The sequence below is a fragment of the Schistocerca gregaria genome, chromosome 7 (assembly GCF_023897955.1).
Source record: "Schistocerca gregaria isolate iqSchGreg1 chromosome 7, iqSchGreg1.2, whole genome shotgun sequence".
Classification (NCBI taxonomy): Eukaryota; Metazoa; Arthropoda; class Insecta; order Orthoptera; family Acrididae; genus Schistocerca; species Schistocerca gregaria.
In genome coordinates this window covers 114,432,385-114,457,372 of record NC_064926.1, presented here as the reverse complement: position 1 = coordinate 114,457,372, position 24,988 = coordinate 114,432,385, and positions in this window count along the sequence as shown.

Below are 24,988 nucleotides of genomic sequence, written 5' to 3'. Positions count from 1 at the left end.
AGCTAGATACCAATAAATTAATGCTGACTGATTAATTTCATATCACTTTATTAGTTACCAGCCCCAGTGGCGCAGCACACCGATTATCGGCGGACATTTTGGATTGTGGTTTGGAATTCCCACAGTCACACTACTGCCCCCCCCCCCCCCCCCCCCACTTACGCTAATTAAGGCATCGTTCTTTTTTGTTGGTCTGCCATAATTTGGCTACATTTACGTTTGTGGTGAATCTCTCTTTGATTTTGGGACAGCTTTCCAATATGTCTGTCGAACATCAGAATACTGATAAACATATATCTGTCTAGCATGTATTGTGCAATATCAAAACTGTTCACGTAATCCACCTATGACATTCGAATACTGCTGCCAGCATATCATATGTTACTTCATGTCAATACATCTTCATGAATTCTATCCCCACCCGTCCACTCATTTCATTTCAGTGCATTTAATTCATTTGATGCCTCTTTTGTCGCTCTCTTCTCTCACTCTGTAGAACACTGACAGTTTCTGATCCAACGTTGGGATGATACCTCACAGCACGTTATTTAATTCTGTACCTCTGAAAGAGATATATACCGTGTTTTGAAACTGGTTTTGTCAACGTTAATGTGACACGTATTTTGCAATGTTTGAATACAAATAATTATCCTCCTATTATCAGAAATTTTATATTTCCTGTGTATTTATTGAACCTAAAATTTGCAGCGATACTGCGTGATTGAAGTTTTTGTTCTTTTTTCCTTACCTTGATTGTATCAGAATAAACTGCGGCGTCATCATGTTCATATATTTCCCCGATTTGCGCCCGATTTTATCAATCCCTTCGGGAAAAGTTTTTGTGTCAGTTTTACATTACACTTGTTTCGAAAACTCCTATGTGATTACCCCTAAACTCCAAAAACATCATTAGATTGTTATTGTTATCTTGCTTCCGCGATGGCTGACGCTATTCTAAGGCGTCATCTTCATTCATAGAACATCTATAACCGCGTCCAATCCGGTATTATCATCTCAAAGCAGCTTCATTTTCACTGCTGTCCTACGTTGGAAAGGATGTCGTCCCATATTTACATGATACATTAAAAAAATTCAACATCCTTTTGTAGTAATAGAGGATGATCCAAAATAGCATATTTCGAAGCTGAACCCCCCTTGAATTAAATCTGACATAAATAATTTGTGTGCATAATAATTCAGAAGGTATTGAAAAACTTACGAATGCTTCGATCTGTTGCGTTATTCTTTGACGAACGGAAGTGGGTGACAAAGTTTGGTGGACAGCAGATTGAGAATGAGATTTGAAGACGTTTGAGAGTGAGTTTTGACCACGCTTAACAGTTTCAAGAATCCTGAACCAGATTGAAGTCGGTGGAAGGTAGCACGGCATGAAGAAGGGACGTAGTGCAAGAAAGAGACGTTCAGCAGACAACGGAAGTGTTGCTGCGGTGATTCATCCGTACACACTGTCTCCGAATTACTCCATGGGATAGTGCTCTCGTGAGACTGGAATCTGCAACACAGGTGTCCACTGCCGTTTGCTGACTAAGAAAACGAATGCTTGTATTTCGACATTTATCGATAATCTGAACGAAGATAATCCCGATAGGTGAACTGAATTTTTTGACTGATTCGTCTAAATGTGTGAAGAAGGTGATCGTTTCCGAGACCTGATTACTCGGTCCGATCGAGCGACCTTTAAATTTAACGGAAGATTTAACCTCCATGTTTGCCTTTAGTTGCCTAGCAAAACCCCTTACATCACTGAAATGAAATATCTGAATCTGTCAATCTGTTGTGGTCTGTCGGGATGTAATTCTTTGAAGAGAATGAAACAAGTAACCCTTACCCAGAAATATTGCACATGATACCTCCAGATCTTCACGAGATCCTAGACAAAGAAATTTATTACTTTCAACAGGTGGAGATGCTGCCTCACTCTCAACTTGTAACGATGAAATTTCTCAACCACACTTTTACTTCGGGAGTGACTGGACGAACAGAAAGTCTGTTGAGTATCCAGTTCCAATACCGAATGTTACTCATTTAGACTTCTATCTTTCTGTAGTATCGAGAACACAGTGTACACCGAAAATCTACTAACAGCGGACGTTTCAAGGGAGAAAATTGAGCAAGCCTGCGTTGCAATTCCATTTTGCACAACGCAATTGGTAGATTCCTCCGTTCTAAATCATTATCAACGCTACAGTAAGGTTGAACGTGGTCATGTTGAGCACATAACTCTATGGATCAGCGGATGGCGCGAAACACCAAATAAGACCGTCTGGATGTTTGGGCACAAATGGAACATTAAAAGAAAAGACACAAAAGTCTGCAACCTGAGATTTTGACTATAGCGGAATAAGTGCAACGCAGGGTTTCTAAGTGAAAATGACTTTCTACTTTCTTTATAACATAACCTGAGCATGATAATGATGGAAGCTGAAGAAAAGGATTGAAATCTGTGCTACGGCCAGGACGTGAACGCAGCCCTTGCCTATTAGGCAGGGGTGATAGCCATTACAGTACCGCAACAATACAACAAACATTTCTGCACAGACTACCGAAGTCCATTGCCCCCCCCCCCCTCCCCCCTTACACAAACTTCAGTTCACATCTTCAGTTTATTTTCCTCTGAACAGAATGTAATTTAACAGACTCCATAGTCTATTGCTACTTCAAAGACAAAGCAGTTCTCCACCGTGCTATTTTCATTAGCGAACATTCATTTATTTATCCACGATCAACCGATTTTAACAACAAATCATTTTCAATGTTCAGTATTCAAATGTGTGTGAAATCTTATGGGACTTAACTGCTGAGGTCATCAGTGCCCAAGTATACACACTACTTAACCTAAATTATCCTACGGAGAAACACACACACCCATGCCCGAGGGAGGACTCGAACCTCCACCGGGACCAACAGTACAGTCCATGACTGCAGCTTCCTGGACCGCTCGGCTAATCCCGCGTGGCTCAAATCATTTTCAACATGACGTACAAGTATCACAAGTAGTCTATGAAGTCTCATAGCAAAAGGTATATTTGCATGCCATAAGTGCATATTACGCTTACAACTTGTGTGTAGCATATCCATATAATAGCGAATCCTGCGACCCCACAAAATGAGAATCTAGTTTTGTGCTTGTCAGTAACTAAAGTAAATAATGTCAGATGATGGGAGAATAACTATAATCATGCCAAGTCGCGTACAATATCAGTTACGTGATATAGAATCCATTTTAGTTGCCAGAATAAACCGCCATATCTTTAAGCAAAAGAAAAACCGAAAGTGGTTAACTACATGGTTATTTAAGGTGTAAACGTTTCTTTTACACTTTGTGGTTGTGGAATTGGCAGTTTGTCCTCGATCTAGACCGATTTTCGTCCCTTTTAAAACGTTCTTTACCGCTAAGCTATTTCTTGCACTTTCATCACCTTCTTTAAATCTCGAATAAAGTATTCGCTGAGGAGCTAGTACTTACAGAAACGGAGGGAAGCGAATGTGTTCGGAGTAGCCGTAGCGGTAGCTGAGTCGTCAAAGTATTGCGACAACTAAGTGAGTTAATTGGATGAAGTCGCATCTTCGAGGCCGCTTAGGAATCCAATTTCGAGAGTGCTGTAGAATTTACAGCCGCGCAGCGGCTCGCAGGCAGCAATTTACTCACTGAATGCGTTTCGAGGAGACCAATAAAAAGCCTCTCAACGGCACGCTCCTGATCCATCTTCATTTGTGCCCTTTTGTAATCTATGGCATTCGAAGCAGCACTGTTACACTAAGGCGGTTGATTTAAATGTCCGACAGTAATAGTTATCGTTCCGTGTCGAACCAGTAGGAAAAACACATTTATGGACTACTTCCCATAATTTTATATTCAAGAACTGAACTACTCACATGAATTCTCTTAACTAAAGAGTCTCAGCACAACTTCACCACCACTCAGGGCATTCTCCGAGAGATCAAAACGTGGCTGTAGTGCTCATTATTGCGACAATTTTTTTTTTCAAACACATATTGGCTAGCAAATGGCATCTCCAGACATACCACATGACAGTCGCTGCCTATTCATAACGATTGACACGTGGATTTGAGCTCATATTCTGATACACAGAGCGACGAATGTCAGTGTGTTATACCTTTACGGGAATGTGGAAATGTCTAATTTATTTGTGGTATGCGTACTGCGTTTTAGCTGAAATGGGGGAGACATATGTGGTAACATTTAAGAAAAAGCGTGTTGTTTCGAATATTTCTTGGCAATTATCAACTGTAAGGATAATAAATATCAGATTGTAATTAAGAGAATTTTCTTAGCACAGTTTAAAGATACAGTCTTGTTCTACTTGCAGACGGATTTCAGTTATTTATGCGTAATCGTTTCTTCGCCATAATATCAAACACAAGACGCTACGATTCAACTTAGAGTTGTAGGTACTGCAGTGAAAAGAACACAGGTGTGAAGCCTGAACTATTGTTGGTAACATCGTACGTCATTACTAACGAATACTCCGCTTGTTTGTTAGTTAAGAGCTTGTAAAGCAGCTGCGTTAGTAGTTGCAGTAGATGCGAGGCAGTGGTGTGGCAGTGGTGCGCTGCCACCATTGTAATGAGTAATAAACGCATATTCACCGGAGAAAACTGGAAACTTCATACTAGCACTTCAATACAACACTGTCGCTTTCAACTGCTGCACATAGATGTCAGTATCATGGGAAAATGCAAGTGAACACTCAAAGTACAGGGTGAGTCACTAGGAATTGCTGCCAAGAATAACTTCGAAAGTGAGATAGTAGCTGAAAATTTTGTGGGACAAATGTTACATGGTACAACGGGGGCCACATTATGACATAGTTTCTTTCTGCTACTTGGGGTCGCATCAGAGATATGTTCAACTTTGTTATTTTTTTTAATGGGATGCTATAGTTTGGTACTTATTTTCTGATAGCGGCTATCGAGACGAATCCAATGGTGTGTAATAGTAAGGTCTTTCAAGGACAAAGGAGGTCACGAAGATGGCATGAACGTCCATTTACAGAAGGTGTTCGAAGTTATGGCTATTGGTATCAATGCTTTGCTAAAATCTCTTTGTCATGGATTGAGTGTATTCCCTCACATGGGCAGTTATCGAAGCACATGGTCCGACAATTCTCTCTCCGATATCTTCAGGTGTTGATGGAATGTCTTTATAAACAATAGCTTTTACTGATCCCAATAAGAAAAAATCCAGAGGCGTCAAGCCTGGCGAACGAGCCGACCACGACACATCTCCTCCTCATCCAACCCAACGATTTGGGAACTGTCTCTGCAACTCATTTCTAGCCATCAGCGAAAAACATGCCGGACGCCCAACATGTTGATACCACATTCTGTTTCTTTTTCCTAAAGGTATTTTTTCCAATAACAGACCTTATATTTCTCCAAGGCATGTGGTGTTCTTCCTACCATTAAGATTTCCTTCGATAAAATAGGGGCCTATAGATTTGTCCTCCAGAATCCCCCACCATACATTCACCGACCACGGTTTTTGGTGTGAAACTTGCCGCAGTCAACATGGATTTTCAGTTGCCCAATAAAGCATGTTATAGAAATTAACATTTCCATGGTTCATGAATGTAGCCTTCTCAGTAAGTAAAATCAAATTACTAAATGTGTCATCTCTCTGAATCTGAAGTTGAGCGAATCGGCAGAATTCAGTGCGACGCATAAAATCCGTACCAATTACTTCTTGGTGGACACTGATATGGTATGGATGATATTTATGGCGATGCATAACACGGACAACACTACTCTGGCTCATGCCAGACTACCTTGCGATCTGAGGCCAAATAACCACAGTGGCAAGAGTACCAATTTGCGTTTCCTCGTTAATAACTCTCCTTTGCCGGATATGTTTCCGATGCGTTAAAGATCCAGTTGTACTCAATTTATCATACACATATTTAAATGTACGACGTGTAGGGTGAGTAAGTTGAGGATATCTTTCAGCAAATAAGTCTCTAGCTCTCACTGAATTTTATTGACATTCCCCATAAATGAGAGGCATATCGACTTGTTCTTCAAAGGAATACATCATTCACATTCGCTTGATTCGACGATAATAGTCGTTTCATTCCTATTAGTGTTGTATTGCGAAACCGTCGAATGGTGTTTCCGTGTCAATGTCATGTAAGGTTTAACGCTTCTTTGGCGAAAATTTACTATTTCCGTGGTATAAAAGAGAGAATTGTCAGAGTATGCGCTTCGATAAGTCCATCATAAGAAGATTGCAGCACTGCACTGATACCAATGGACGTTCATGCCACCTTTTAACCTTCGTTGACCTTCAAAAACCTTACTGTTAGACATCAATGGATACGTATCGATAGCCGCAATCAGAAAATAAGTACCAAACTATAGCATCAAATTAAAAAAAAAATTGAAAAACTAGACCTTGATATCTCTGACGCGATCCCAAGTAGCAGAAGAAACCAACGTCATATTATGGCCCCCGTAGTCCCATGCAGAACCTGTCCTAGAAACTTTTCAGCTACTGTCATGCTTTCGAAGTTATTCTAGGTGGCACTTGTTACTGACTCACAATGTATAAGCAGCTCTCAATAAACTAAAAGTTAAATGTATTGCAAATTTTAACAGTATATGAAAAATGGATTGGCCCGTATAAGTTTTGCAGGAAAAAATGAGAAGTGAAATAAAACCCACCTTAATTGACAAAGAAGTTTAAATTGATTCCGTATTTCTAGATTTCCAGTAGGTTTTTGGCACCATACCTCACAAGCAACGTGTAATGAAATTGCTTTCATATGGTATATCGTCTGAGTTAAGCAACTGGATTCGTTATTTTTTTGTCAGAGAGGTTACAGTTCGTGGTAAATGACGGAAAGCCATCGAGTAAAAGAAAGTGGTTTCTGGCATTGCCCAAGGTAGTGTTATAGACTCTCCATTGTTCTCTATCTGTGTAAAAGATATGGGAAACAATTCGAACAGCAGTATTAGGATGTTTGAAATGACGCTATCGTCTACCGTCTAATAAAGTTATCAGAAGATAAATAGAAATTGCAAGACGATTTAGAAAATTTACACTATGCGATCACTATGCAACACCCCCAAAAACATACGTATTCCATATTAGGTGCATTGTGCTGCCACCTACTGCCAGGAACTCCATATCAGCGAATTCAGTAGTCATTAGACATCTTGAGTGAGAAGAATTGGGCGCTCCGCGTAACTCACGGACTTCGAACAGGATCAGGTGATTGAGTGTCACTTGTGTAGTACGTCTATACCCGACATTTCCACACTCCTCTACATCCCTAGGTCCAGTGTTTACGATGTGATAGTGAAGTGGAAACGTGAATGGACACGTACAGCACAAAAGAGCACATGCCGATCTCGTTAGTTGACAGACAGAGACCGCCGATAGTTGAAGAGAGCCGTAATGTGTAGTAGGCAGACATCTATCCAGATCATCACACAGGAATTCCAAACTGTATCCACTGCAGGTACCATGACAGTTAGGCGATAGGTGAGAAAAGTTGGATTTCATGGTCGAGCGGCTCATCATAAGCCACTCATCACGACGTTAATTAACAAACGACGCCTCTCTTGGTGTAAGGAGCGTAAACATTGGACGATTGAACAGTGGAAAAACGTTGTGTGTAGTGACGAATCACGGTACACAATATGGCAATCCGATGACAGGATGTGAGTATGGCGAATGCCTGGTGAACATTATCTGCCAGCGTGTGTAGTGCCAACAGTAAAATTCGGAGGCGGTGGTGTTATGGTGTGGTCTTGTTTTTCATGGAGGGGGCTAGCACCTGTTGTTGTTTTGCGTGCCACTATCACAGCACAGGCCTACATTCATGTTTGACGCACCTTATTGCTTCCCACTGTTGAAGAGCAATTCGAGGATGGCGACTCCATATTTCAACGCGATCGAGCACCTGTTCATAATGCGCCGTCTATGGCGGAGTGGTTAAAAGACAATAATATAATCGTAATGGACTGGCCTGCACAGAGTCCTTACCTGAACCTTATAGAACACCTTTGGGATGTTTTGCAACGCTGGCTTCGTGGCAGGCCTCACCGACCGATCGACCGACCTCAGTGCAGCACTCCATGAAGCATGGACTGCCATACCCCAAGAAACCTTCCAACAACTGATTGAACGTATTCCTGCAACAGCTGAAGCTGTCATTAAGGCCCATATTGAATTCCAGCATTACTAATGGAGGGCGCCACGAACTTGTAAGTCATTTTCAGCCAGGTGTCCGGATATTTGCGATCACATGTACATGGCACAAAATTTGTCAACTGACCCAAAATAAGTAAAAGTGTGCAGTCATCCACATGAGTGCAAAAAGGTATCCCACACACTTTGGTTAGACGACTTAGTAAATTTTCATGGGAAAGGTGAACCAAAGACTGCGTTTTATTGGCTGAATATTTACAAAATTCGATGAAAACGCCTTATGGCTAGGGCCTACCTTCAGGTAGATCATTCGCCTGGTGCAAGTCTTTCGAGATGACGCCACTTCGGTGACTGGCTTGTTGATGGGGATGAAATGATGATAAGGACAACACAACAGCCAGTCCCTGGGCGGAGAAAATTTCCGAGCCAGCAGGGAATTGAACCCGGACCGTTAGGTATGACATTCCGTCGCGCTGACCACTCAGCTGGAGGCCTACACTAGGCTTTATACGTCCTCTTTTCGAGTACTACTGCCCGATGTAGGATCTTTACCAGATAGCAGTAACGGAGTACATCGAGAAAGCTCAAAGAAGGGCAGCACGTTTTGTATTATCGAGAAATAAAGGAGAGAGTGTCACGAACATGATACATCACTTTTGATTGACAGCATTAAAACAAAGTCGTTGCGGGGAGATCTTCTCACGGAATTTGAATTACCAACTGTCTGCTAGGAATACGAAAATATTTTGTTGACGACGAACTACATAGGGAGAAACAGTAATAATAATAATAAAAGTAATTCAGAAATCGTACAGGAAAGCACAGGTATTGGTTTTTTCGAACCTCTTCGTGGATGGAATATCAGAGAGTTACTGTGAAGGTGGTTCGATGAACAATCTGCCAGGCACTTACGTATGATTTGCAGAGAAGCCATACCGATGTATATGTTAATCGCTTTCGTTTCCGCTACTGCAGTCGTCTTCTTGATTTTGCAACGGTTCTATTGATGTGTGCAGACAATAGGCTCTTCGTGCATAGTTCTTTTCCAGTTTTTTATACGTGACACTGAATTCCTTCTGACAATCTGGAGAACACTTTCCAGAGCGGATTAACACAACTGAGAAGTGTCATTTATATTAAAATCCTTGTTCTGCTTCGCACCTTGTTCTTTACAGATTCCCAAATAAGTTCAATGGCGCTGATATCACAGTGCGCCTAGGCAACAACAGACGTTTAATTTCCTTGTTCACTGAGCGCAATTCACTTTCTATAGGGTACTGCTGTGACCTGAGCTGCGGCTGTTCCTGTTCCAGGCTGCCATCTTTGTTCCTCATAAGATGTGGCATTACCGAAAACGGAAACTGTGTATTATACCATTCCACCCATCCAATAACAGAATTCTTTCTCCATTTAAAAAAAATATGGTTCAAATATCTCTGAGAACTATGGGACTTAACAGCTGTGGTCATCAGTCCCCTAGAACTTAGAACTACTTAAACCTAACTAACCTAAGGACATCACACACATCCATGCCCAAGGCAGGATTCGAACCTGCGACCGTAGCAATGGCACGGTTCCGGACTGCGCGCCTAGAACCGCGAGACCACCGCGGCCGGCTTTCTCCATTTGAAAGCTTGACATAGTGATACTGGATTTATCATCGTTTGGTATGGTGCTTGATCTAAAACAGTCGCAAATCTGTATGATATTTTTTCGAGGACGTTCCTAAACCACCCTTCGTAGTTTCAGGCATTCATCTCAGATTGATAACCTGCATCTCCCTTTTGGCGAATAAAACACAACCCAGCATACGTACAAGTCTTTGTTCAAAATGTGGAAAATTCGATTCTCTTTATGAAACCACACCGTGTTTGTATTCCTCCTTTCCAGCTATTTCACTTTTGCACACTTCCTCTTAGACAATGGTATAGATTTTCTGTTACATAAAGTTTTTTTCGTTATTGTCATCGAAACGTTCAGGAAACGTTTGCATCAGTAAATCATCTCTTTCTACTGCCACTGGGTTTTCCTTCAGCACTAATATTTTGTTCAACTTTTTGCATCTGAAGCCCAGTTTCCGGATTGCATACCAAAAGAATCTTCCACCTCAGTCTTCAGTTTTTACAGTACGGCTACTACTGTTGGAAACTGCTTTTCCACGCAGAAGTTGTGGATTTATCTTCTTATGACTCCTTGTGTAAACTGGTCCAATGCAAACGCCTTCTACACCTCTGTTTCAGTGATACAAGACATGAATTTACTCTCCGTTCTTTTTAAGTTCGCTTCGCTGTACTCTCAGTAGTACCAACAGATTCAGAAATTCTTTTTACTGGCTGTGATACGGAACTACTCGCTTCCTGCTCTTTTGCGGCCTCACAGGAAGCACGCGCACTGATCACCATAGACTTCTAACAAATCCGTAAACGATGCTTGATTTTAAACAAGTACAGGTAACTAATTACGTTATAAGGACTGTCTCACACGAGTTCACAACAACGAACGAGAACAACATTGTAATCTGACGGACAGTCCCGACGTCAGCACTGAAACAATGAAGTGGAATTACAGTTCAGAGATCCGGCAACATAGCATACGCGTGCACACGGCTCATAAAGATGCAAAAACAAACAAATTTTAACATGTGATAGTAGCGATTTGTATAGATTTATGTAAATAAAACATAAGAGCTGTGAAAAACAACAATAGAGCTTGCCGTTATACATTTCGTTTTGTTGATACACATCAGTAGTAGAGGAACTGCGGCAGTCTACATCCAGCATTGTTAGGACAAAATCGTACAGTAAAAGAAAATTCAACTGTAAGAAGAGAATGGATGGTTAAACAGGGCAAAGAAAGTTTTTCTGCTCGTAGTGGTCTAGCTTCTACGACGTCTCAAAGTTGACACTTGCCACAGAATGCTAGAACTAGGACGCTTCCTCTTAAATATTACCGCGTACGTGGCTCCTATTTCAAGTAAAATTTGATATTCATACTCTAAAGAAATGTTGAGATCTCCACGATTCTAGCAAGTTACAACAAATTTATGTTCTACGTGCTGTGTAACCTGAATATGAGCTCAAATTCGGAGTCACTCACTGTAAAATCGGTTAGTAGTCTCCAGTGTATAAACATTTTTGAGTTGACTCGTGGGTAAGCGACAGTAGCATCATCGCGATTGCTTTGCGCAAACACAGGGAAGGCGTTCGTGGCTGGTTGGCCTCGAATGCTTTTTTCGTTTGCCGAGGTCTAGTCACGATATGTGTGCTAAATCTGTTGCTGTAGTTAATTTTCGTTATCATTCATAACAGGTTACGCTATTTCCGCTTCTCGCAGGTTTCTATTCGTATAGTATTTCCTACAGATTGTTAACTTTGTGTGGAATGGAAGCTCGTAGAGTCAGTGCCTGGATCATTTAGGGGGGCCAAGTGATAAAATGTATCCATACCATATTTGTCAGTCTGTGATCGCTTTAAGGTTTGACTTCATTAAAATCGAATTCAGAGTGAACTTCCGTTCCTAAGAGTAGTTTATAACTACAGAGTGTTTATTTTATGCCTAAACGCTTTGTGATAGTCTCTTTTTTCTTGTAGTCAACGATCACGTGAATGGCAAGATTTTTTCCTTGTTAAACCACTAGCCGTGTTTTCTTTGTATTCATGTCAGGAAAATTATTACTGATAGTTGTGTGGCTACGATGCCCTTTGACCTACATTTGAACTTCAAACTGATCATGCGATCGTCACGTGAGTATGAAAGTCATGCATAGTGTCGTCAGTGATCCTGAAACATGCATGTATGATGTCATCAAGCCATGTCACCTCTGTACACCTCTCTGCTCCGCAATCCCCCAATACCCCGTTCCCTTGCCCTCCCCCTAGCTATCCAGCCGATCACAACATAGTATTAAAATGATACAACCATTCAAAATCAATAATGTGGAACTACCTCGATGTGTTCGATGTGGTAGTCACTCCAGGCCAGTGCACTTACTTTACATGGAAATACATGACGTATGTCATCTTGTGCAGATAAAGCCAGTTTGTGTCGTATAACAGAAGAATCAACGTGTTCGTTTACTTAATTACGTACTACTCAGTTGGTTTTACTTTCGAGTCCAGAACATATCGCCTGTGCATTATGCTTTCAGACTCGGCCAGAAGAGTAAATTTAACTCCTAAACCCACAAATTCTGTAACAGCTCCACCATTCAGTTTGACCTTCATTAATTCCCTTATTTTTTTATTCACCAGAGAAGCATCGTATTTGTTGGGAAACGTTGTACGCGCATCATTCCTGTTGTCTTCATAAATATTCGGAGTTTTAACGTAATATACGAGGCAACCGGGGTCTTTGTAGGATAGTTTTCCTAGATTTGTCGGAATTTATTTCAATACACACTGAAGAACCAAAGAAACTGGTACACCTGCCTAATATCGTGTAGGGCCTCCGCGAGCACGTATAATTGGTGCAACACGAAGTGGAATTTACTTGACTAATGTTTGATGTAGTGCTGGAGGGAACTGACACTGAACCGCGATTTATTTGCAAAGAATATTCTTAAGAATTTTCTTTATTTACTAGCGATTCGTGAAGAACATTAACACATTTAGTCACATTATGTAAGCATGGAAGTAGTTGCCAGGGAGTAATTGATGAAATCACAACCAAATTCCTTTTAACAAATAGGAATTTTATTCACTTTAATAGTGCCTAAAAGCATTTTTTAAATGAAACAGATTCAAAATTATAATCAGAAAGCACCCTTTAAATATCAAAGTTACAATTTATTCAGAGGCAGAAAGAAGCAAGTTTTGACTGTATGAGCTTCCGGGCAGAGAACCTTGCTGCTCCCTTTTGACAGGGCCGTAGTTACGAACACTCACAACAGCCTCTGAAAGACTACACTGGTGCAAATCTACAACACACCAGATAACTTTAAACTAAGAGTTTTAACAATTTACAGAAGCACACGGGGGACTGATGACCTTAGCTGTTTAGTCCCCCTTAAACATCCCAACAACCACCACCACCACACCAGCACACGAACTGTGCAGGAGGGATGGAAATGGTACAAAACACCAACAGTTAAAACATTAACCTTGCTACCGAAGGTGCAACTTCATTTTAACTTCTAAGAAAAGTCTTACGGTGAAAGGGTGGTAACTTTATAGATTAAAACTAGCAGACCCGACAGACGTTGTCCTGCATGATATTTCAAGCGATTAGGGTATTAAACAAATTATGAAATGAAAAACAAAAAATATAATAATTTCATTATTCTTTATTTTCAAATAACATCAATTTTTCTAAAAGCAGTTCGTTATAATCAATAATGTTCGTTTAATTTTATCTTAATGCAAGTTGATGAACAATATTTTAGTCAATTCCACAGGAGTATAAATAAATAAACTTCAGGATTTTCCAACGCGAGAACACGCCACATATAACTGGCCACGTGGAAAGAGCAGATTTTCTAGATCCAACCCATAAATTGGCATTGCTTGACCTTGTGTCTTATTAATAGTCAAGGTAAATGCCAAGTGAATTGGAAATTGCACACATCTGAATGGAATGGGTGAGTCTGAAGGGATCATTGGGATTTGTGGCAGGAGAACAACTTCACCTTCAAATTTTCCGTTCAAAATTGTAGGGTCAAGAACATTGCCCATAACTTTTTTAATGACTAATCTTGTACCGTTGCATAGCTTAGGTGCATTTAAATTCCGAAGCAAAATGATAGGTGAACCAATTTTTAATCGCAAGTTATTTGGTGGCATTCCTGGTAAATCCAGTGAATTCAAAAATTCAACAGGACAGTTGACTGCTTCCTCAGGATCGGTAACTGTGTCGATCTATTTGTACCATATATCATTGGCGAGAAATGACTGTTGTATTTTGAAGTTAATAGCGTCAACATCGATATTTGTTGCGGCTAAAATTGCTCGTTCACGAAGCCACGCATGATTAATATAATTAGCTTCTAAATCCGGAAATTGCTTTCAATCAAAGCATCTTTCGTATTTACCATGTTGCAGAAATTGTCTGGCAATTTGATGCATTGTGTATCTCCATGCAATGGTATTGTTCCATTTCCAATGTTGAGCAATTTCTCGGGTAATGATAGCGCCAATGGATCGTTGGGCAGTTGAACACGTATATTTGTGTTAAGACGTAATGTACTGACATTTCGCCATAGATAAGAATGTTTTATACATGCGTTAATTTGATCCACATATGTAGCGCGTGGAATGACCGGCAATGTGTGTCTAAAATCATCGGACAGCAGCAGTAAGGCACAGCCGAAAAGCCTGGTGTTATTATTCAGATCTGTCGTCATTCTATCGAGAGCTTCAAGAGAATGCTTGTGGGTCATAGCGCATTCATCCCATATAATAATTTTGCATTTTTGCAAAACTTTAGCCATACCGGAATGCTTTTTATGTTGCACACTGCATCTGGATTTGTGTGAATGTTCAACGGCAACTTGAGTGCTGAATGTGCAGTCCGTCCGCCATCAAGTAAAGTGGCTGCAGTATCTGATGAAGCGATTTTGTGATCGAATGCGCGCAAGTATTAGTGAGATGAGAAACGTTTTTCCAGTGCCACCTGGTGCGTCCGAAAAAACAATCCACCTTTTTCTGGTGCAATTGACAAATTAATTCAATCGTATACATTCTTTTGTTCATCAGTGAGTAGTTACCCATTATTTTCAAGGAAAGTAGTTAAAGAGACCGTACTGAACTGTTGTTCGCGTTGAATCTCGCTGTTAATGATGTCTGTTGCTGTGGGGTTAGGTGAGAGCATACCAAAGTGAATGAGTGGCATATTCGAAATCAGAATGCAAATATGTTCAATCTTTATTAGCGCCTCGTTATATATTTCCGGCGAAAAATCGATATTGGGATCTTGATCAGCGATCCGAATGGGATGCAGAATGTCGTCGCTCATGGAGTCTTCATACTTGTCCCAGAGGACAGAAGCTTGAGATAGAAAATAATTGTCGAATTTCATGAGGAGAGGAACTCAATGCTGCATCTGCAAGTGTATTATCCCAATGGTTGTCATTTGGCAGCAAATGCGCGACAGGCATCATGATATGTGTCGTACAAAATGCCATTGACTGTTCGCAAGTATTGGAAGGACGTCGGTCCAGGAACATAAACCAACAATAAACGCAAGAAGAAACATTCGCGTTGCTTTGGATGGACTGTGTATAATCGGCCTAATGTATTTCCCATAAATATGCCGTTGTATCCTTCAACCGGAACACCTCGCTTTCGTGGTTCACACTTTTCTAACTGTTTGTTCCATGTGAAATATAGTAGCGCATCAGTATACATTAATATCTTTGCGAATTGACCGGGAATACCCGGTCGATTGCATAGTGCGAAAAACTTAGTTAATGTGGTTTTTGGGGCAATTTATCCACGTTGTAGAGCAGTCTCTTCCGTGAAATGAACACGCTGTCCATTATCAAGGTGCACGGCCATATGTATAACAGCAGGGTCTCTTCCGTGTATCTGAAAACTCAAAATACGTCAAACTGCTTCATTGCTGCTGATGTATCGTCCCATTTGATACCGTGTTATTTCATCGTTTTCGTTAACATTGTGAAGAGCAAATACAGCCATATCACTGCCGTTATGGACATATTTGCATATATATTTTATGGAATTCACCGAACTGCAGAGCAACTAACACAAGAATGCCTAAAAGCATATCGTACCTTCCCACCGTGAGACCGACGCAGTTCCGAGGGGAGAAACGAGAACAGAAGCCGAGAGCAGAACCGTGTTAAGCTAGAAGGCCCTACGATAAGGGACGGACTGGACACCCGCGTCGCCAGCTAACCACTGGGGCTCACCATCCGCACGTTTTAGCGTGAGACTTTTTAGCGTCTCTGTTACGTCAAGCACCACCCCCCAGCCCACGTTAAAAGCTACAGTCCTCCAGAAAAACAGTATAGATCGTACGATAACACAAAAAGGGCCACTACCACCTGCAAGTTTTAGCGTGAGACTTTTTTGCGTGTCTGTTCCATTAGGACCACCCTCCAACCCATGTTAAAAGATAGAGCCCTCCAGAACAACAGAATAGATCTCACGATAACGCTAAAAGGACCACACCAGCTGCAGGTTTTAGCTTGAGACTTTTTCGCGTCTCTGTTACGTTGCAAACTTTAAAAACATTGCCCCACCACGAAAAGTATATCTCATTTGATAGACAGAATTTTTGTCGGCGGAGCTTAAGGTTAACATTGAGACCCTGATTGGTCAGATGAAAACACAGCCAGATAGTTTTTTTTAAACCAACTTCGGTAAATGGTAGTAAGAAGAAGTTAGGAGGAGAGTTGCTCCCGAGATGGCGAGGTGAGCGGAGCTGTGCTGCCCGCCGCTGCCCTGACGCTGCCTAAACACCGACAAGGTAATGAACGCACGCGATGCCGCATATTTGAGCGCATAAAGCTTCACTCAGAACTGCAGAAATCTCATCTGTTACACCTCCTTTTTTGCGTAATACTAATGTCGACAGTCAATTAAAGCTCATGGTGTTCACATTTGCCACTTGAAGTAAAAGTCTGAAACGCGATGATTTTTCTGTTATATAGTTATTGAGAAGCCACATCAGTCACTGTAATTTACGACAAGTTAGATAAATAGTTAAAGATGATTGAGGGTCACTGTAGACCATTTTGATAGTTTTCTCTTTTGTGAAACTTAATTTAAACCTAGATTATAGAAGTGATATGGCATAGGTCATCCTTCGATCCATTGTAGAACTTGGAAACCCATTCAGGGAATATTCGTTCACATTTTTGTTGAACGCAGTTGGTTTTCACCATCCTTTATTAAAACATTTCCTTTTATCAATAGTGCAATTTGTAAACGATGTTTTGTGAGTAGAATAAAATTTCCAATGGCAAACGTAACTGCTTTTTCGACTTTATTTTACCAGCTAACTAAAAATAGGAAAACCTTGAACCCCATCCACTAAATTCAGTTAGTATTAATATTCTTTTACACGGAGTGCAGTGGAGCTGACGCTGAGATCATTAAGTATTTGGTTATATCATCGCTAGTCTCACTGAACTCTTCTGAAATTCTACATGTCATGTGTGGTCTGGCGTCTCCTTACCAGCAACGGGTCCCAGGTTCAAACTAATTAATTCCCTAAAAAAAAAACGCAGACACGATACAGAACAAATAGACGCCACCATGAATGTTTAGAAATGTAATGAACAAATCTGGTCGTCCCTACGCGCCCACAAAAGTCATGGCGTCATGAATATATTCTTTCATATGGCGTGGGCTACCAAGATGGAAGAATATATGAAGTACCGATGTCGTTGATATTAGTTATTCCATTTACGTTGCCCACAATAGCATCACGCAACTGGATGTATTCCTCAGCTCGAAGTTTCGCTTGATTATACGAGGTGCATTCAAGTTCTAAGGCGTCCGATTTTTTTCCTAATTAACTACTCACCCGAAATCGATGAAACTGGAGTTACTTCTCGATGTAATCGCCCTGAAAACGTACACATTTTTCACAATGCTGACGCCATGATTCCATGGCAGCGGCGAAGGCTTCGTTAGGAGTCTGTTTTGACCATTGGAAAATTGCTGAGGCAATAGCAGCACGGCTGGTGAATGTGCGCCACGGAGAGTGTCTTTAATTGTTGGAAAAAGCCAAAAGTCACCAGGTCAGGTGAGTAGGGAGCATGAGGAATCACTTCAAAGGTGTTATCACAAAGAAACTGTTGCGTAGCGTTAGCTCGATGTGCAGGTGCGTTGTCTTGCTGAAACAGCCCTTCCAGGACGTTTTTGTTGCAGTGCAGGAAGGAATTTGTTCTTCAAAACATTTCCGTAGGATGCACCTGTTACCGTAGTACCTTTTGGAACGCAATGGGTAAGAATTACGCCCTCGCTGTCCGAGAACATGAACACCATCATTTTTTCAGCACTGGCGGTTACCCGAAATTTTTTTGGTGGCGGTGAATCTGTGTGTTTCCATTGAGAAGACTGGCGCTCGCCAGTCGGTCAGTCTGGGTCAGTCTCTCGTCCCCAGCTTGCTGGTCTGTTTCTCGTCCGCATTTGTTAGGCAGTTAGTGCCTGTCTGTCGTTCGGAGTGCTAGTAAGTCTGTCGTTCGGATCACCCTTTAAAGCCAGCAAAATGAGAGTCTTTCCACTCCGACAGTAAGAGAACTCAGCGAGTGGTCGCCCGGTTGGGACTTAGTTCCTGCATCTGAGTCTGTGCGTTAGGCCTCCAGTCTGCTCGACTTTGCTCGGGCAATAGTCATTGGCGGTTGATCGATCGGTTAGTCGGTCGCGCACTGGGACACAAGATGACTTGTCCGTCTTGAGCGTCTGCGCATGTGAGGTCGCCACGTGAGTCCAGTGGGCCGCGGCGTACAGCGAGGGGTAGCGACTTCGCGGTCGACACGAGAGCAACAGGAGTTAACCCACGACATCAGTCTGGCCGGTGCGAGCTGCGACGCCTTGAGACGGGAGATGGGCGCGCCTTCCGTTGAAGCGGCTGGCAGCGGACGGTTCGGGAGAGCGAATTGGGGGTGCTGCGCCAGGTCTTCTCGAGAAATCGCAGTTTATTAGATGTTAAGTGACTGGTGATATGCCGGCCGCGGTGGTCTCGCGGTTCTAGGCGCGCAGTCCAGAACCGTGCGACAGCTACGGTCGCATGTTCGAATCCTGCCTCGGGCATGGATGTCTGTGATGTCCTTAGGTTAGTTGGGTTTAAGTAGTTCTAAGTTCTAGGGGATTGATGACCACAGCAGTTGAGTCCCATAGTGCTCAGAGCCCTTTTTTTATTGGTGATATGTTGTTTGATTTACTCTTGTTAAATTCTACTTGTTTTCTTGGTGAGGCCACCAGCCGTTTTGCTTTGGGGTCGTCCCAGCAATCTTCTTCGTTTGCCCACCCGCGAGAAGGTGGTTGTTAATAAATTGAGTGGTCCGTTATTCCCTAGTGGAATAGGGGCGGGTTAGAGCAACGTGCGTGTCGGATTTGGTGTGTTAACGAATTGATTACTTGGAGTGTAACGGCCTAATACCTGGAATATGTTTTGATGTTTGGAAACTTTGATATTATTGCCTATGATCTTGACAGGCGGTATCTGTGTACTGTAGAGCATCTTATCTATTGTTTGGCCAAACTTATAGAATTTTAAATAAGATTGCATTTCAAGGGCTTTTATTTAAATTATTATCTTTATATATATAATTCTACTGTACGTGTGTATGTCACTGAACTCCTAAACGGGTGGACCGATTTGAATGAATTTCTTTTCATGCGTTTGGGGTGGTGCCCTGGATGGTTTAGATTCACAAATGAGCCCGGCAGATGGCGCTGCAGTCGATAGCAGGTTATTTACCTATACTGCAACTAAACGGCTGGATCGACTTGAATGAATTTTTGTTTACGCATTCAAGTGGGGGCCTGGAAAATTTACATTCTCAAATCAGCACGGAAGGTGGCGTTGCATTTTTGTGTGCAATACTGAGCGTATTATATTCAAATATAAGTTACGGGCATAGGATTTCATTTATTTTTCGATATTTTAATTTGAGTGAATTATATTATGTGGGTTTCGTTATTTTGACATTTTAATTTTTTATAGTGCCTTTTGATAGTTCAGTTGTCGCATTTTAGTGAATATTAAGTGTATTATATTCAGATATAAGTTACGTACATAAAACAATGCCATGTCTTTGTGGACGAGGAGGAAATATTGGTCGACGGACTCGGAATTCACAGTTAGTCCAGACCCGATGGTTAAATAGATTGGCAGAAGATCAATTGACGGACGATGAAAATTTAAGAAACCAGGCTGCAATCAGATATGAAAATGAAAGTCAAGAGCAACGCAATGAACGCCTTTGAGCTAATGCATTGAGACAAAGACTGGCCCGTCAACGAGTCACCGACACATTCAGAACACGTGAACAACAGCGTTTGCAAGTGTATCGCGCATTGACACGTGCATCATTTCTTCGCCTTGCTTTTGAATATGAGTCGGACATCGGCTATTCGTCACATTCACAAATTGTAATCGGTGCTATGAACAAACAACGCCAACACTGTCATGCACTCAAATACAAATTCACATCGGACGGTTTTCTGCTGAGGTCTGGAAAAGTTGTATTGCCACCATTGAATTCGCCTCTAGAACCATTGAAAACAATATTGGCTGGAACTATATCTCAACCTAAATTGTTTTTACGTAAAACTCGCAAATTCAATTCGTGCTTTCAAATGACAACATTTGGAGCAACAAAAATCGTTCAGAATGAGGATGGTCGCAATTTTCAATCAACATTTAAGATTCAGGGCCAAGTGTATCATCAAATTGGTTATTTAATGCCGATGCCTGATAGCAATTCAAAATTTCTGAAAATCTTCTTCATGCACGATGAGGAGCGGCAAATAAACACACGCTGCCAATACAATCATATCGAGCAGATGGAGGAGCGAGAAATTGTGGGTATTTTAGAACCTTTTTGACAGAATCACAACCAGTTGGTCCAGTTGTTCAATACCGTTTCAGACAGACTGCAAAACGACAACTATACGATCGTCATCAAAGCAGATAAAGTACCATCTGGGCAGAACGCGAGCCGATAGAATGCACCGACCATTAATGGAAGTTGCAGTTGCTATCGTTGGCGACGCATTTGAGCGTCGAAATTTACGAATCCAACGCAGAGATAACACAGTGCATACGATTGAAGACAGTCATCGCTCTTACGACGCTTTGCAATAGCCATTGATATTTTGGGAAGGACAAGATGGATATCATTTAAACATCAAACAAAGAAATCAAGCAACAGGTACAATCTACACATGTCATTACCTAATATTTTATATTTATGGACGATTAATTTCTTTTTGTCTTAATTATATTTTTACTTTGCAGGTGCAGAAACCAGCAAGAAAGTGAAAGCGATGAACTTCTATGCATATCGGTTGATGATTCGTGCCAATGAAGACAATAATATTCTCCGATGCCGCCAGCTGTTTCATCATTATATCATTGATAAGTATGCGAGAATTGAAAGCGAGCGATTACGATACATTAGGTACGAGGTGCGTTCAAGTTCTAAGGCCTCCGATTAATTTTCTCCGGACTGGAAAGAGATAGATAAATGCGCATTGTTTTAAAATGAGGTCGCGTTCATAGTCAATACGTCCCAGAGATGGCAGCACCGTACGGCAGATGGAATTTTACCGTCAGCGGCGAGAATGAGAACTGTTTTAAATACTTAAAATGGCGACGTTTTCCTTACTTGAAGAGCGTGCAATCATTCGTTTTCTGAATTTTCGTGGTGTGAAACCAATTGAAATTCATCGACAGTTGAGGGAGACAAGTGGTGATGGAGTTATGGATGTGTCGAAAGTGCGTTCGTGGGTGCGACAGTTTAATGAAGGCAGAACATCATGTGACAACAAGCCGAAACAACCTCTGGCTCACACAAGCTGGTCTGACGACATGATCGAGAAAGTGGAGAGAATTGTTTTGGGGGATCGCCGAATGAATGTTGAACAGATCGCTTCCAGAGTTGGCATTTCTGTGGGTTCTGTGCACACAATCCTGCATGACGACCTGAAAATGCGAAAAGTGTCATCCAGGTGGGTGCCACGAATGCTGACGGACGACCACATGGCTGCCCGTATGGCATGTTGCCAAGCAATGTTGACACCCAACGACAGCATGAATGGGACTTTCTTTTCGTCGGTTGTGACAATGGATGAGACGTGGATGCGAGGCAACCCAAATATGCTCAATAATATTCATGTCTGGCCAGCGGAAGTGTTCAAACTCATAACAGTGTTCCTTGAGCCACTATGTACCAACTCGGGACGTGTGGGGTGTCCCATTGTCCTGATGGAATTGCCTGTTGGAATGCACAATGGACATGAACGGACGCATGTGGTCAGACAGTATGCTAACGTACGAATCACCTGTCATAGTCGTATCTACATGTATCAGGAGGTCCCATATCACTCCAATTGCAGACTCCCCACACCATTACAGAGCCTCCACAAGCTTGAACAGTCTCCCACTGATATGCAGGGTTCATGAATTCATGAGATCATACCTATACAAGTCCATCCGCTCGATACAGTTTGAAACGAGACTCGTCCAATCAGGCAACATATTTCCAGTCATCAACAATCCAGTGTAGGTGTTGATGTGCCCAGGCGAGGCGTTAAGCCTTGTGTCGTGCGGTCATCAAGGTTCCACGAGTGGGCATTCGACTCCGAAAGCCCATATTGATGATGTTTCGTTAAATGGTTCGCACGCTGACACTTGTTGATGGCCCGGCATTGAAATCTGGAGCAATTTTCGGAAGGATTTCCGTTCTGTCACGCTGAACGATTCCGTTCAGTCGTCTTTCTTGCAGTATCTTTTCCGGTAGCAGAGATGTCGAACATTTGATGTTCAACAGGATTCGTCATGTTCATGGAACACTCGTGAAACAGTCGTACCGATAAGTCCCTACTTCATCGCTGCCTCAGAAATTCTGTGTCCTATCGCTCGTGCACCGACTATAACAGCACGTTCAGACTCTCTTAAGTCTCGATAACCTGTCATTATAGCAGCATTAACAGATCTAGCAACTGCGCCAGACATTTGATGTCTTATATAGGCGTTGCCGACAGCAGCGCCGTCTTCTGCCTGTTTAATTATCTCTGTATTTGAAAACGCATGTCTACACCTGCTTCTTTCTCGCTTCAGTGTACATCCCCAGTGGAAGTCGAAAAGAATCGTCTTCGATATATGAAAAATCACAGCAGCAACTGCAATCAGTCTGTCAGTGGCTCATTTCAATCTTGATATAAACTGAGCATCTTTGAATATATCTAGTCTTATGTCCCACATACTTCCCATATTATTTCCCAGATTTTTTACAATTTTTCCAAACACATCTTATTTATCAGTTTAAAAGACTTCTTCCTGAACTCATCCATCGCTGTCATGGGCTTCTGTGCGTGAGTCTAAATGTATGGCTTCATCCAGGGATCTCTCTTAAATGATTTGACGAATTTTTTTTTTTTAAATGAACTTGTTTTCTACGTATTGTTCTCAATTAGTACAACAAATGAAAATTTCTTTGATTGCTTCATGTCTTCTGGAGATGCCGTTTTTCGTACGTAGGGGAAAATGTGAAAATAAATCATGAAATCTTTCGGGGTAAGATTCGCTTCTAATCAGTATCTGATGTTCGAATTGTCTGTGGAGGATGTCATTGAAAATCAGATACCGGAAGAAGCTGCGAAACTGACCGGCTCTAAAGGCTGTAACCGAGCGAGGTTGTGCAGAGGTTAGCACACTGGATTCGCATTGGGTAGGACGACGGTTCAATCCCGCGTTCGGCCATCCTGATTTAGGTTTTCCGTGATGTCCCTCAGTCGCTCCAGGCAAATGCTGGGATGGTTCCTTTGAAAGTGCACTGCCGACGTCCTTCCCCGTACTTCCCTAATCCAATGAGAGCTATGACCTCACAGTCTGGTCTCCTCCTCCATAACAACCTCAACCTCTAAAGGCTGTTCACTTCAACATATAATTTAAGATTCACAGATTTTGTCGTTACAGTCAATGATGTATCTGTTGTTGGCAGATGCATGTCTGCAAGAACAACGAACATTTCCGCCTGTGATTCCTCATTCAACAATCTGTAGTTATTCAATTACTGTTAACAGTTGCAATTCTGCTTTCCATGCCAAGCAGTATTGGGTAATATAATGCACAGGATGTAATTTATTTGTCTTAAAGCAAGGAAGACAAATTTCTGTGGGCGTTAGTAAGCAGTTTATGTCAGTTTTCAAATATAAATCCGGTATTCTCCAAATGTGTTTCACGTGAATACATTCCATACACTGTAACAACCTCTTTGGTACTCAGCCTCTGTTATCATTTCGCCTATTAACAAACTTTTAAACGTTTCGATCGAGTGCAGGTGATCTTCCTGCCAGAGCCGATTCGTTTCTCATACAGTCATACGGTAAAATTCCCTTCTTACTAACAAGACTGAAATCTCGATTGCTATGTTAAGTTCATCTTATTCCATATATGATGCACACTTGACGATAAATCGAAAATTTATATTGTGTCTCTTCTCCTGACGCTCTACTGGAATACTCTTTGTAAATGATTTATAATTTTCCAAGCTTTAGTTTAATTTCCTTCTCACCACCTGTTACCGTTTGTCCACAAATGTTTGTGATTCAGTAATGCCAGTTGTAGCTGCTCGGTTTGTGGCATACGACGGGTACAGTTTAGTGACACTTACACAAATTGCAGACAGGCAGAATTAAATATACATAAATAGAGCTTTGGATCACAGCTTTCATCAGTGAAGGGAGACACACACAATTCACACACACAAGCAAGCACACCTCGTGCACACACGACTACCAGCTTCGGCATTTCGGGAGGAAATGCAAGTATCACATGAGATGCAAGCAGCAATCTGGTAGGGGTGGTGAAGGGGAACGGATAGTAGCGTATGGGTGGGAAGAGATGAGAGGCGATAGCTTCCTGGTGGAGTGTATGGAGACGTTCAGACCCGAGACGTTGGAGGTGCAGGTCGTGTGTGCGTGAGGTGTGCCTGTTTGTGTGTGTGAATGGTGTGTGTCTCTCTTTACTGATGAATACTGTGGCCGAATGCTGTGTGTAAGTGTCCTTCAACTGTGCCTGTCTGCAAATTAACGTGTCTTCTGTACTGCATTTTCCTACGTCGCTGAGACTATGGTAGCTGTAAGGATGTGCAATGCA